Below are 13,735 nucleotides of genomic sequence, written 5' to 3' on the forward strand. Positions count from 1 at the left end.
GCCCTTCGGAGTTTAGAAAGGTCTTCATTTTAGCACAGCGTGTAGGGCGTTTGCCTTGCACAAGGCCATCCTGGCCAACCTGAGTTTGATTCCTCCACCCCTCTTGGAGAGCCCGGCAAGCTACCAAGAGTATCTCGCCCTCACGGCAAATCCTGGCAAGCTACCCGTGACATACTCGACATGCCAGACACAGTAACAGCAAGTCTCACAATGGAGATGTTACTGGGCCCGCTCGAGCAAATCCATGAACAACGGGAGGATAGTGCTAGTGCTAATTAAGATAAAGATAAAGATAAAGGCCCTCCCGTTGATCATCGATTTGCTCGAGCGGGCCCAGTAACGTCTCCATTGGAGACTTTGTTGTTACTGTGTCTGGCATATCGAATGCTCTCGGTAGCTTGCCGGGCTCTCCGAGAGGGGCGGAGGAATCGAACTCGGGTCGGCCATGTTGGCCGCGGGTAAGGCGAACGCCCTACCCGCTGTGCTATCGCTCCAGCCCAGTGCCAATTAATTTTTATTAAAAATGCTGTGATTTACAAAGTTGTTCATTATACAGTTGTTTCAAGCATTTAGTGTTCCAACATCGCCAGTGTGACCTTCCCTCCACCAATATCCCCAGTCTCCCTCCCAACCCCAACCCGCCCACCAGGCACAGATTTACTTTATATTGCTTATTCCAACACAACTTTAAGACCTGGCAAATGGAATGATCAGAAAATAAATCAGTGAGAGCCAGTTTGTGACTGCTATACGAGTTTGATCTATGTAAATAAGAAAATGCCAAAAACAGTAAAAAGAATGGGCCTCATTCCCCTGACCCTGGAAGAGCCCCCAATACAGCAGCGTTGAGAAAGACGAACAAGCAGAGGTTGCTAAAATCCAGGGCCGAACTGGGCTGCCAAAACGAAGAAGGACTAAAATGACTATCTGCACTTCTAACGCACGTATACTGACATTGGAAGCATCCATGGAGTACCTGATGGCGCAAGTGCAGAAGACCACCAAGTACGATGTCATTGGATTGACCAAGCCAAGAAGGCATCGATCACATCACGCCATTTCGACACTGGAGAAGAACTGTTCCTTGGAACATGCCACAGTAGAGGCATCGGTGATGTCAGTGTCCTCGTCAACACGAACTTGGCCATGAGCATTGATTCGTTTGAATGCCTAACAACCCCAATCAGACACGTATGTTTGAATAGATGTGGCTCAGAGCAGGCAGTTTCTGTCTTCATCATCCACACACCAACATCCAACTATGATGAAGAAGAAATTGAGAAGTTCTACATGGAGCTGGAGAAGTTCTATAAAGAAGACCACACCTTCTACAAGGTCGTTGTCGATGATTTTAATGCCAAGATAGGACCAAGAAGGTCGCCCGAAGAACTCCACATTAGGACCCTAGAATGGAACGAACAGGGTGAGAGACTACCTGAGTTCATTATGTTGACCAAGACCATCCATAGTAGTAGCTCACAGTTCCAGAAGGACGAATCTAAATGCTGGACATGGGAGTCTCCTGGTGGACAGTTCCACAATGAAATTGATCACATCATATTCAGTCAATGGTATTGCCTGACCGATGTCGCTGTTGTCCCAAAATTCCAAACGGGATCGGACCACCGTCTCTTTCACGAGAAATTCTACTTCATGGAGTGAGGAGAAAGGGCTGCAAAGTTTACAAGAGAACTCCCAGAATGGCCACCAACTGGGAGCTTTTTGGCACTATTGCAGCAATATGGGAAGATGCCGTCCCTGACCACATCAACAAAGAAGATGATCGACTGGTTCAGCACCCCCATGATTGTGTGAGGAAAGCTGAGAGAGAGAAATCCACAAAAAGACGTCTGTCTTCAGAAACTCTTGAGCTCATTCGCCAATGTGGTTTGGCGTGAGCCTCAGGCAATCACAAGCTAATGTCACAATGCTGTGCAGAGAAGTGATAAAGGAAGACCTCAAAGAGAGAAGAGCAGCAGTGCTGGCTGATGCGGAAGAAGCCAGGAAAAGTATTCGCAATGCCCGCCTGTCCTTCGCCAACTACAAGACCAAGATGACTGCCCTCCGACGTCCTGATGGATCTATCACATCTTCCAGAAGGGCAATGGAAAAGGTTATCCGTGACTTCTACTCGGATCTCTTTGATAGCCACGTCCACCTGCCCACATACCAAATTCCACAGGATGGATATGTCATTCCCAGCATTCTCCATTCCGAAATCTGACATGCCATTTAGTCAGTAAAGAAGGGTACAGCACCCGGTCCAGACAAGGTCAGACCCGAACACCTGAAGAATCTGCCACCAGTACTTGTCAATACACTGGCTCAGCTCTTCACATGCTACCTGTCCAAATGCAAGGTTCCGTCCCAATGGGAAACCAGCAGGACCGTCCTGTAGTACAAAAAGGGAGACATACACGACATTGGCAGTTATCGCCCAATCTGCCTGTTGTCCATCATCTACAAGTTATTCACTCGAGTCATCCTGAATAGGATTGGCAGAACATTAGATGAAGGACAACCATTTGAGCAATCTGGGTTCTGAAAAGGGTTCAGCATGATCGACCATATCCACACAGTGACCAAGCTCATTGAGGTTTCACGAGAGTTCAAGATGCTGCTCTGTCTTACGTTCATCGATTTAAAGAAGTCTTTGATTCTGTTGAGACTGAAGTGGTCATTGAAGCCCTAGCCAAACAGGGCATTCAGACTCAATACATCAGGATCCTCCACGAGCTGTATTATGGGTTCACCACCAGGATCTCACCATTCTACAAGGAAGTGATCATCAATGTAAAGAGAGGGGTTCGATAGGGCGATACCATTTCACCAAAACTCTTCAGTGCCACCCTCGAGAATGTCATGCGATGATTGGCATGGGAAGGAATGGGAGTGAAGATAGACGGTCAGCAACTACGCCACCTCCACTTTGCTGATGACATCGTTCTAATAACACCAAATATCAGCCAAGCGGCACGAATGTTGGCCAACTTCGACCATGAATGTGGAAAGGTTGGACTGCAGCTAAATCTCACGAAGACAATGTTTATGAGGAATGGTCTTGTTCCTGATGTTCCATTTGCCCTCAACGAAATGAACATCTCTGAATGCAGCAGCCATGTGTACCTGGGTTGAGAACTCAACATGAGGAATGACTTGGTGCCAGAACTGCACAGGAGGAAGAGAGCAGCGTGGAGCACCTTCAAGAGCATCGAAGAAGTGGTTAAGAGGACGAAGAACCTCCGGCTCCTTTTCGACTCAACCGTTTTTCCTGCACTAACATACGCCTTATTGACCTGGGCCCTATGAAAACAGGATGAGAGCACTATTTGGGTAAATCAGAAAGGAATCGAAAGAGCTATGCTTGGAATATCACGTTTCACTTAAGTAAGAGAAGGAATTCAGAGTTCCGACCTCCGTTGATGATTAAGAATCAGGGACGCTATCTCGTTGCCAAGGTGTTGAGAATTACATGGGCCAGACACATAATGTGATTTAGAGGTGACTGCTGGACTGGAGCTGTTACCTACTGGATTCCACAGGACATCAAAAGAACGCATGACCGCCCACCTATGGGATGGTCAGACTTCTTCATCAAAACCCTGAATGATCGGTTTGAGACTCTTTGTGTTCCTGGAGCAAGCAGATGCCACTGGGCTACACTAGCACGCAACAGGGACAAATGGAGATGTTATTGGCGCCTGCTAGAGCAAATCGATGATCAACGGGATAACAACTGATACAGGCGAAATAAGAAAATTAAAACCACTTAATACAATATGATAAAATGCCTATTCTCATTTACATACATAAGTTTTCAACTCTGGAATCTAAAGTATTTTACATTAAATTTTATTTTATACTGGAATCTCGTTATGGTAATTATCATGTCTCACCTGTCATGAATAAAACTTTCAAAGCAATTCTATATTAATATATTGTGGAATTTACATGGAATAGATTAGGCATACGTATGTAAATTTTCCCCCTACACCTTATATAAACGTTGTGGTTTGCAAAGTTGTTCATGATGGGGCCGGAGCGATAGTATGCTGGTAGCGTGTTTGCCTTACGCAGTCGACCCGGGTTTGATTCCCAGCATCCCATATGGTCCCCCAAGCACCACCAGAGTAATTCCTGAGTGCAAAGCCATGACTAACCCCTGTGCATCACCGGGTGTAACACAAAAAGTAAAGTTATTCATGATGATTCGTTACAGGCGTTCAACATTCCAATACTGGTTCCACCACCATTCCACCTTCCCTCCACCATTTGTCTCCAGTTTTTCCAACCACCCCTTCTCTTAAACCTGCCCTGATAGCAGGCTTTGGATAATCTATTTTATATTGCGTGTTATCAACAATTTTGCTAACAGGATAATCAAAAATGTTTTCTTAGAAGAAAATTAGTGTAAATTGTTGTATCTCATCATGAAGACATTAAGTGTTTATATGAGAGATTATTACGATGTTGTTACAGGTTGGAGATCTCAGCCCCGGGACCCGCATGCCTTTGTTCCTATAAAACCCAGCTCCCGGAGGAGAACAGCGCAGAGTCTCCTGTCCCCGTGCCTGGCTGTTCTCACCAGGGCCCCTTGGAGGGGGGCGGGTTGAGTTTCCCTCCCCACCCCTAGCAGAGCTCCGGCAGCCAAAGACCTCCAGAACCAGCCACAACCATGCTGAGACCACTCTCCACAAGCATGAAGGTACCGGCAGAGGAACAAAGGCATGCGGGTCCCGGGGCTGAGATCTCCAAGCCTGCTCGGATCGGGGCTGAGCATCCTCCACCCAGATCCTCCATCTTCCAATAGGCAGGGGTCACACCCACCAACTGACTCCTCCCCGCCCCCCCTGCACCGTGTAATCCCATCAATGGCCAAGACCCAGAGACTATAAAACCCAGCTCCCGGAAGCAACATCTTATCATCTTATCTCTTTCTTACTTTGGACAACCTGGCAGGCTACCGAATGCAACCTGCCCACACGGCAGAGTCTGGCAAACTCCCTGTGGTGTATACCCAATATGCCAAATACCAGTAACAATGATGGGTCTCATCTCCTAACCCTGAAAGGGCCTTGAATATGGCACTTGAAAATCTCAGGGCTAGGATGAAGGAGACGTTACTGGTGCCTGCTCGAGGCAATCGAGGAACAACAGGATGATCGTGATCATGATCGTGTTACAGGTTGGGCTTTCTTTATGTTTTGTTAAAGAGATTGGTTGCTTTCTACGTTATATCCCATCTGATCTGGTGTGCTACTATTGGTTTACTAGTATTGTAGAAATTGAAATGCTGCTCCAGGAAGTCCACAGTTTTTAAGGTGGTGGTACATCTAGGGTTAAATTTATAACTGGTGGTGGTTTGGGGCTGGGGGTGTTGTTGTTGGGGCTGCCAGGAGTACTGGGTAGTGGGGGTAAGTAGCCCATCCCGACTCAGAGGAAAGCCAAGAGATTTCAGTCACCAAACCCACATACCTGGTTTATTCAGCAGACTAAATTCTGAGTGAGGCTCAGTCCTGAGACAGGGAGTCTGGCAAGGGGTGGGGGGAGCACAGAGGCGATGCTGGAATGTGGGAGCACTCGGCTGCCTGGACTGTTCGGGCAGGCCCGGGCTGACCCGCCCTCTCTGGGGTGCCCCTGGCGACTCAGTCATTTGTGGGTGTCTGGAGAAATTTTTCCAGCTTCTTGGTCTCTTTTGAGATGTATTTGTGGGTTCCTGGAGCAAAGCCAGTGGACGCGCTTACAGGGCAGCAGGGACGCCATTGGAGGCAGTTCCCAGGGCTTCGTTTCTGATGCGAGTTCTGGTCATTGTGGGATGCACATCCCGATCCCCGCTACTCCGCGCACCTGTACCTACTCATTTCCCTGATTTTCCCCAAAGCATGCACAGTGTATCTACTTGCTTCCCGGACCACCACCCCCCCAAGCACACACTGTGTCTACTTGCTTTCCTGACTACCCCAAAGCTCACTGTGTCTTCTTGTTTCCCTGACCTCCACTAAAGTGTACTCTCTTCCCTGATGATGCCCACTAAATATACAGTCACACTGTGTATGTTTGCCTTTCTGATCTCCTCTAAGGCTCATACACTGTGTCTGCTCACTTCCCCGATTCCCACCAAAAAAGTACGTCATCGTGTATACTCGTTTTCCTTGGAAATTCATTGGGGGTCAAAGCTCCCCACCCGCCTTTTCTTTCTTTCTTTCTTTCTTTCTTTCTTTCTTTCTTTGCTTTTTGGGTCACACCTGACAATGCACAGGGGTTACTCCTCGCTCTGCACTCAGGAGTTACTCCTGGTGGTGCTCAGGGGACCATATGGGATGCTGGGAATCGAACCCGGGTTGGCCACGTGCAAGGCAAATGCCCTACCCGCTGTGCTATTGCTCCAACCCAGCCCTTTCTTTTCTACTCCAGCAAAGCCACTGTTGCTGCCCCTGGACCCCGACTTGGTCTCCCAACATCATCCCCAGAGCACCCGACCTGAGCATGGCCCCTGGGTTCACTCTCTGCTCTCACTCTGGGGGGAACCTGCAGATGGAGGTCTGCAGATATCCGGGGTCTGCGGACACAGGGAACCCTCTGCCAACAGGTGTGGTTTGAGAGCAGCTTCTTCGTTTCTCTGAGCTCCCATCCCCCCCTCCCCCGTCTGGGGGAGTCACCATGTAGAATTGCTGATGTGTGCAGAGGGGGCTGAGGAGGAGGTGGCGTGTCCCCCGCACCCCTCACCCTGCCCCGGGGCCAGCTGTGTGGCCTCAGAGCATCCCACACACTCTGGTCCATGAGGGTGCCTTCCCGGCCGGATCACTAAGCGACCTGCACCTTGTCAGAACTCCATCTGTCAGGAATTTATTACTAATGCATTTTATAACAGGCTTTATAATAAGATATTAAAGACTGTAGCAGCATCTAGCAAGCATTCCATAAATATTAATAAAGCCCTTAGAGATGGCACCTCGGGTGGAAATAGTAGGAAATGGTGGAGGTTTGGTAGACGGAACATACAAAATAAATCTGAAGGGGGGGCGGGTCCGCCCAGCAGCACGAGAAAGATAACCAAGCCGGTTCTGTCTGTCTGTCCGTCTGTCTGCTTTTCTCATGCTGCTTCTGCTTCTCAGACTTCCTCTGTGCACACGCCACTTAGCCCTGTATCTTTTGCCTTCTCGGCCACTTCCTTCCCTCCCGCTCGCTCCCTACTTGCAGGCTCTCTCCTGCCTCTCTTCCTGGGCCAAACCACCTGCCTGGCCCCTTGGCTGTCTCCCTTCCTCCCCTCCCTCCCTCTCTCCTTTGCACCCCCTCATTCCACCCAGTACCCCAAGCCACTTGGGTTGAAACTCAGAGCGTCACGGAACCCGCACGCAGCGCCGAGCTATTCATCACGATTATTAACGAACGAGACCCCTCGCGCGGCACCACTTCCCCAGTCTGTTCCCATGTCAGCCCGGGAGTAGCAGGAAGATTTATTTGTCTTGGAATTGCACGGGGTGGCCCATTTACGGCGGGTCCAGCGGAGGAGACGTGGACTAAAATGGGCTGCCCTGTCTGCGACCTGCCCGTGGGGGTCCGGGGATGGGCGGGGGAGTGACCTGGCGGAGTGGGGCACGTCGCCTCTCGCCTGCCCTAAGGCCGCCCTGATGCCCACACACCATCCTTGGCATTGAGCAGCGAGTGAGCGGGGAGCTACGGAGAAAGGGGTGCTGGGTGGAGCTGGGCCGACACCCCTCCCCGCAGCGGGCCTCCTCTCCAACCACGGAGATGCTCTCCAGGAGGTGGGCCAGCTTGTTCCCCTGGGGACAACCCTGCGCATACCCCCCCACCCCAGCTGAAAGGGACCTGGGGCAGCCAAGCACCCACTCCAGCCTCTGACCCCGGGCACCTCGCCCTGTGGTAGGGGCCCCGCGGGCATTCTGCCCTCAGCAGGCACGTGAGCCAGCTGTCCCCGCCCGGCCCTGCCCCTCCGCCTGTCTGGTCACTGAGTGCCCAAGACCCTGCCTGGGAGGGTGTGGGGCAGGAAAGAGGAGGAGGAGCCAACTGCATCCGTCTGGGCCGTCTGATTACCGTTGTTACCTCACAGAGTCGGGGCCCCAGATCAGGAGCGAGGGGTCTCGCCTGCAGCGGCTGTGTCTAGGGGGAGGAGAGCAGGAAGGCTGGGGGTCCCGACGGTTGCCCAGCCAGGGAAGGGGAAGGACGCACAGGCCAAGGGAGGAGCTCGGAGCCTGGGCTCCACCTCTCTCACCATGCAGGGCTTCCCCGACAGGCTTCTGTGGGGGGCTCCTCCGGCCACGTCAGCCCCCACTGGAAAGCAAAGCTCTTCGGGCCCCCACAGTGAATTGGAGGGGCTCCCAGAGCCTCCTCTGAATGGCTGAGCTGAGGGTCACCCGTCAGACGTGACAGGGTCCAGATTCAGTGGGTGTGGACATGGCTGCCTGGCCCCGGCCCACTGAACTGTGAGCGAAGGGGCATCTTTCTCAGAAGCAGTGGACGGGGGGCAGGTGGGCGTCTTCCGGTGAGGATGACGCAGCCCTCGGGGAACACGAGACATCGGTTTCCCACCCAGACCCAGAGCAAACGCCCGGATCCTCACTCCCCACCTCTGAGCTGGAGCCTGGTGGGAGAAGCCCGAGTTTCCTTCTGGCTTCCGGGCTGGAGCGATAGCCCAGCGGTAGGGCGTTCGCCTTACAAGCGGCCAACATGGCCGAGCCGAGTTCGATTCCTCTGCCCCTCTCGGAGAGCCTGGCAAGCTACCGAGAGTATTTGATGTGCCAGACACAGTAACAACAAAGTCTCCAATGGAGACGTTACTGGGCCCGCTCGAGCAAATCGATGAACAACGGGAGGGCTTTTACCTTACCTTGGAAATAAACAGTGGAAATAATATTTAAAAATCACATCTGATCCAGAAAGATAGTACAGGGATTAAGGAGCTTCTCTGCCCGGTGGAACTCAATCCGTGGTGCTACATATCATCACTCCAGAGGTCACTCCTGGATCGCAGAATCAGAAATAGCCCCTGTGCACCACCCCACGAAAAATTCAAATGAAACTGAAATATATTTTTGTACTTGCTTCTGAAGATGATATGTTTAATATTCTAAGGATTTACTTCAGGGCTGGAGCGATAGCACAGCGGTAGGGCGTTCGCCTTACAAGCGGCCAACATGGCCGACCCGAGTTCGATTCCTCCGCCCCTCTCGGAGAGCCCGGCAAGCTACCGAGAGTATTCGATATGCCAGACACGGTAACAACAAAGTCTCCAATGGAGACGTTACTGGGCCCGCTCAAACAAATTGACGATCAACGGGTGGGCCTTTACCTTTACCTTTACCTTTACCTCCGTGAGCAAGCGCCACCCCAGAGCCATGCGGGCTCAGGATGGCCACCCTGTGCAGGGGCTGCAGCCCTCCAGCTGTCTCAGCCCGCTCCTCCGTGCAGGTGCTCCTGGCCCCGCCCACCTCCCAGGTGCTCCTGGCCCCACTCACCTTTCCAGGTGCTCTTGACCCCGCCCAGGTGTTCCTGACCCGCCCACCTCCGCAGGTGCTCCTGACCCCACCCACCTCCCTAGGTGCTCCTGGCCCCGCCCACCTCCCCAGGTGCTCCTGGCCCCGCCCACCTCCCCAGGTGCTCCTGGCCCCGCCCACCTCCCCAGGTTCTCCTGACCCCCCATCTCCCCAGGTGCTCCTGGCCCCGCCCACCTCCCTAGGTGCTCCTGACCCCGCCCACCTCCCCAGGTGCTCCTGGCCCCGCCCACCTCCCCAGGTGCTCCTGACCCCGCCCATCTCCCCAGGTGCTCCTGGCCCCGCCCACCTCCCCAGGTGCGCCTGGCCCCGCCCACCTCCCCAGGTGCTCCTGATCCCGCCTACCATCCAGGTGCTCCAGACTCAATTTTAGCGGCTCTCATCCTGGCTTCATTTAAAGCAGCCATGCAACAGCCTTCACAGAGAGGAAACGTCCCCTCTGTGAAATTTTTATTTATTTATTTATTTATTTATTTAGGCTTGGGGGCCACACCCGACGATGACCAGGGCTAATTCCCAGCAGGGCTCAGGGAGACCAGATGGGACGCCAGGGATCCAACCCAGTCTGGCCACATGCACAGCAAGTGCCCTGCCTACCATGCTCTTTCCAGTCTCCCCTCTGAGAAATTTTAAAGAACATTTTGTTTCTTTTCCTTCCCCTTCTCTTGGCTGAGCTGTGCAGTTGGCAACACAGGACCCACACACCAAGTTTCCGACCTCACCCTCGTGGGCTGTGCTATGCAACCAGGGATCGCGCATTGGTTGGAGTGCCCAGTGGGGGCCACACACCCTGCCGTGTGTCTGGGGTCCCCAGAGACTCAGAGCACTGGGCAGTGCTCTCTGCCCGCCCGCACCCAGACGAGCACTGCCCGGGCCCCCTCTCGGAGGGAGTCTCACGCTGCTCCCTTGTCTGAGTGGTGACGAAGAGGGGCACCGGCTGTTTACTTGTCTCTAATGTCCGCCTTTAAATAGGGCTTATCGCACGCCGCCTGGGATGGTGTTTTATTACCGTAATAATAATTGCAGCCGCCATTTATCCCGCCCGGCTCAGTATCGCGGCGGCCCTGCTGGGTGGGAAGCTTGTTTTTTCTCACGCCTTGTCTGTGGAATTCCTCCTCGCAGCCCGCGGAGGGGCTGCCGTGAAGAGATCCCGTGTGACATTTCCCTGGGCACAAGCAAACCGAACGGCAGGTGCCCGAGGTCCCCAATCCATCACGGGAAGCCAGGATTCTGACTGACCGAGTCCCCCCGCCCCCGAGCCCCGGGGGTCCACTGAGGAAGCAGCACCCCTGCCCCAGGAGGCAGCCTGCATGCGTGGAGGGTCAGACCTGAACACATCTGTGCATTTCACAGCACCAGCCGAGCCCCCAGGAGCCCCCACCCACTTCCCTGGCAGACCCCCGAGACCTGAAAGGCAGGAAGTCAGCGTTCTTTTCCCTCCAGTGGCCTGTCCCCTCTAAGTATGGGCCTGGCCCGCTGCCAGGCCCATTTAAAACCTTCTCTAAGTTATGCAGAAATTAAATGGGTTTTCACTGCAGGGCATGAAACATAATCCAAGAAGGTCAGACGCAGGACCAAGCCCTTCTGGTTCTCCTTCTCCTCCTTCTTCCGGGTCTTGCTCCTGAATCCTCGGAGGAGCTGCTCTGGCCAGGGGGGAGAAATGTCCTCTCCTCCCCCAGCTGTGGCTGGACCGCTGACATTCTCCCTGGGCTGGGCTGACCAGCGGAGCGGGCTGAAGGGTCCTGCTGCCCCCCAAGCCCTCCCTGTCCTCATGGGGGGTCTTGGGGTGGGGGCTCAGGCTCTGGCACTTGGCGTATAATGTGTGTGTTGGAAGAGACCAGGGGAGAGGAGTCTCATCTCCCTACCTCGGTGCACGGGAGGGCCGAGGCTGGCATATCCGAGCCGGCTTGAGGGAATTTGAGTCCTGGCCTTTGTGCCCAGGACTGGGGGGGATTAAGGACCATGGACCCCTGGGAACAGCAGTAAGGGGCAACTAGGACTAGAGGGAAAGCCGAGGGGATCGTCCAGTGCCTGGAATTTTGGGGGAGGGGCTGTGGGTCAGGAGCTGGAGGAAGAGGGGGGGACAGCACCCCAGATCATTCCCTCCCTGCCTCTGAACCCCTCTCAGTGCCTCATTTGCAGGAGCAAGTCGACGTCACAGCCTGGAGCCTGGGGGTGGGGGGGCGCTGAGTCCCGTGTCCCCGGGTGGGGCACAGGCAGTCACCTCTGGGCGGGTCAGGGCCCCCAGGACTGGGTGGGGCCCAGGAAGGATCAGGTCCTGGAGCCCCTCGGCCCTCCCCTGGAGGTGTTTGTGCCTGCGCCCTCATCTCAGCGACGCTCCAGTAGTCTGCCCCCGACGCTGGGTCCGAGAGACGAGCACCTGGCTCGGAAACACACGGCAGGGCTGTGCTCAGCGTCTGCTGCGGCTCTCTGGGCAGGAGAGAGGAATCCGCTCCCCAGTCCTGGGCGTGCAGGGCCGGCCTGGCCTAGGCAAGGCGCTTCCGGGGAGCAGACAGGGGCAGGGCCCCAGGGCTGAGGCGGAGAAAGGCTTCAGTCTTGCACCATTGTGGGAAGCCGAGGCATGTGGTCCCTGCAGAGGGCCCTGCTGCCCCCTTCCCTGTCCTGGGTGCTGGCCTTGTCTTCCTGGGCTGGAGGGGGGTGGGGGGCGGAGAACCGGCAGCTCAGGGAAGGATGAAAACTAGGGGCATTGTCCTGGAGCCCCTGCAAAGACCACCCCTGCCCCCAGCCGACTCTCAGGGAAGGGCTGCCCGCAAGCCCCAGCTGGACCCCGGGGAATGTGACTGTCAAGAGAAGGAAGAAGGGAGGATGGGAGGGAGGGAGGAAGGAAGGAAGGAAAGGAGGAAGGGAGGGAAGGAAGGAGGGAAGGAAGGAAAGGAGGAAGGGAGAGAAGGAAGGAGGGAAGGAAGGAAGGAAGGAAGGGATGGAAGGAAGGGAGGGAAGGAAGGGAGGGATGGAGGGATGGAAGGAAGGGAGGGAGGGAAGGAAGGATAGAAGGGAGGGAAGGAAGGAAGGAAGGAAGGAAGGAAGCAGGAGGGAGGGAAAGGAGGGAGGGAAGGAAGGAAGGGAGGAAGGGAGGGAGGGAGGGAGGGAAGGAGCGAGGGGAAGGAGAGAGGAGAGATAGAGGAAAGGAGGGAGGGAAGAAGGAAGAAGGGAAGGAAGGCAGGCAGGCAGGAAGGAAGGAAGGGAAGGAAGCATAGAAGGAAGGGAGGAAGAAAGGAAGGGAGGGAGGGAAGAAGGAAGGAGGAAAGGAAGGAAGGAAGGAAGGAAGGAAGGAAGGAAGGAAGGAAGGAAGGATAGAAGGGAGGGAGGGAGGGAAGGAAAGAAGGAGGGAGGCAGGAGGGGGGAAGGAAGGAAGGAAGGAAGGAAGGAAGGAAGGAAGGAAGGAAGGGATGGAAGGAAGGGAGGGAGGGAAGGAAGGATAGAAGGGAGGGAAGGAAGGAAGGAAGCAGGAGGGAAGGAAGGAGGGAAGGAAGGAAGGAAGGAAGGAAGGAAGGAAGGAAGGAAGGAAGAAGGAGGGAGGGAAGGGAGGGAGGGAAGGAAGGAAGGAAGGAAGGGAGGGAGGGAGGGAGGGAGGGAAGGAGCGAGGGGAAGGAGAGAGGAGAGATAGAGGAAAGGAGGGAGGGAAGAAGGAAGAAGGGAAGGAAGGCAGGCAGGCAGGAAGGAAGGAAGGGAAGGAAGCATAGAAGGAAGGGAGGAAGAAAGGAAGGGAGGGAGGGAAGAAGGAAGGAGGAAAGGAAGGAAGGAAGGAAGGAAGGAAGGATAGAAGGGAGGGAGGGAGGGAAGGAAAGAAGGAGGGAGGCAGGAGGGGGGAAGGAAGGAAGGAAGGAAGGAAGGATAGAAGGGAGGGAGGGAGGGAGGGAGGGAAGGAAGGAAGGAGGGAGGCAGGAGGGAGGCAGGAGGGTGGAAGGAAGGAAGGAAGGAAGGAAGGAAGGAAGGAAGGAAGGAAGGAAGGAAGGATAGAAGGGAGGGAGGGAGGGAGGAAGGGAAGGAAGCATAGAAGAAAGGGAGGGGGAGGAAGGAAGGGAGGAAGAAAGGAAGGAAGGGAGGGATGGAGGGAGGTTGGTTTCAGTTCCCTGGACCCTCGTAGACAGAGAATGACAGCACTGCAGGTCTGCTTGCTGGAGGGACGTGGTCAGTGGCTTTGGGGGGACAGTCACTGTTGGCCGCTGCAAGCCCCTGCTGACCCGTTGATGGCTGCTTCG

The 13,735-nt window shown here is 54.5% G+C and overlaps 1 protein-coding gene across 1 annotated transcript in view; it reads left to right on the plus strand.

Annotated features, from left to right (window-relative positions):
* Window positions 1–13,735, plus strand: part of LOC130022617 (cadherin-23-like) — a 320,780-nt gene that overhangs the window by 156,590 nt on the left and 150,455 nt on the right. The gene's annotated exons all lie outside the window — the stretch shown is intronic.

This window comes from Sorex fumeus, unplaced genomic scaffold, assembly GCF_029834395.1.
Source record: "Sorex fumeus unplaced genomic scaffold, SorFum_2.1 ptg000020l, whole genome shotgun sequence".
Lineage (NCBI taxonomy): Eukaryota > Metazoa > Chordata > Mammalia > Eulipotyphla > Soricidae > Sorex > Sorex fumeus.